We start from the raw sequence: 1,115 nt of genomic DNA, 5'->3' as shown, positions 1-1,115 counted from the left end.
GTAAATACAGTGTGTTTTCGGTAATTTATTAATAAACGTTTGTGGCTTCAAAAAATTGTTAGTGGAAATATTAGTGGAAAACAGTAAACACGGCGAAAATATACAATGTTGCTAGCGTTCCACAGGAATTCTGCTTACCGTCTTTCATAGAATTTAGTATAATTGCAATATAGATAAGGATTTTAGCAGGAAACTACCAAACTGAACGGTTAATTAATTACTTGTAATGAATGTCGTCATCGAGTACCCTGGGTATACTAACCAATGCCATTTTAGGTTTCTATTTCAGACCTTTATTGGAGACTATGGAAAAATATACAAAGTGCGTTAAAAAGTAAACAGGAATTTCATGACATTTCATCGATTGGAAGTGAAGATATTGCGTTTTAAGTGTCAGTATGTTTGTGTTATCGGTGCGAAAATGAGCTTCGAACAAAGAGCCAACATTAAATTTGGTTTTGAAATTGGTAAAACTTTTACCGAAACGTTTAAATTGATGAAACAAGTTAATGGCGATGATTGCCTATCCCGTAGCAGAGTGCACGAGTGAGCTCAACGTTTTCGAAGTGGTTGTGAGCACATAAATGACGATCAACATGTAGGCCAATCAAAATCCGTGATCACGGATCATCGTGTGTGAAGTCATCAAAAATCAGTCGAAGTCATCATTTAAATTTATGGAAATGGAATTAGACATCTCCTAAACATCGATTTATCACATTTTGACCGAACTCTTGGGCTTACGAAAGGCGTGTGCACGATTTGTTCCGCACAAATTGACTGACGAGCAAAAATTGCTCAGAATCCAACATTCGAAGAACGATTATTTGACCAAAAATCACATTTTAGCCATTAACCACTCCCCGTACTCAGCTGATATGGCACCGTGCGACTTCTTCCTTTTCGGAAAAATGCATTTGACCATGAAAGGAAAGCGTTATGCAGACAAAAGGCTTGCACCGACATACTGGCGGCCAACGAGCTAAAACACCGGTTCGACATGCTTTTGTATCGTGCAAAAAACTGTATTGAAGCAGAAGGAGACTATTTTGAATAAAATAAATTGAGTTTTCTGTTATTTTTTTTAAGTCCTGTTTACTTTGGAATGCACCTTG

General features: G+C 37.0%; 1 protein-coding gene across 22 annotated transcripts in view; it reads right to left on the bottom strand.

Annotated features, from left to right (window-relative positions):
* Nucleotides 1–1,115, bottom strand: part of LOC108976501 (phosphatidylinositol-binding clathrin assembly protein LAP) — a 52,075-nt gene that overhangs the window by 23,143 nt on the left and 27,817 nt on the right. The gene's annotated exons all lie outside the window — the stretch shown is intronic.

The sequence above is a fragment of the Bactrocera latifrons genome, unplaced genomic scaffold (assembly GCF_001853355.1).
Source record: "Bactrocera latifrons isolate USDA-ARS-PBARC rearing strain unplaced genomic scaffold, ASM185335v1 scaffold_77, whole genome shotgun sequence".
Classification (NCBI taxonomy): domain Eukaryota; kingdom Metazoa; phylum Arthropoda; class Insecta; order Diptera; family Tephritidae; genus Bactrocera; species Bactrocera latifrons.
This window is presented reverse-complemented; position numbering and strand designations above follow the sequence as displayed.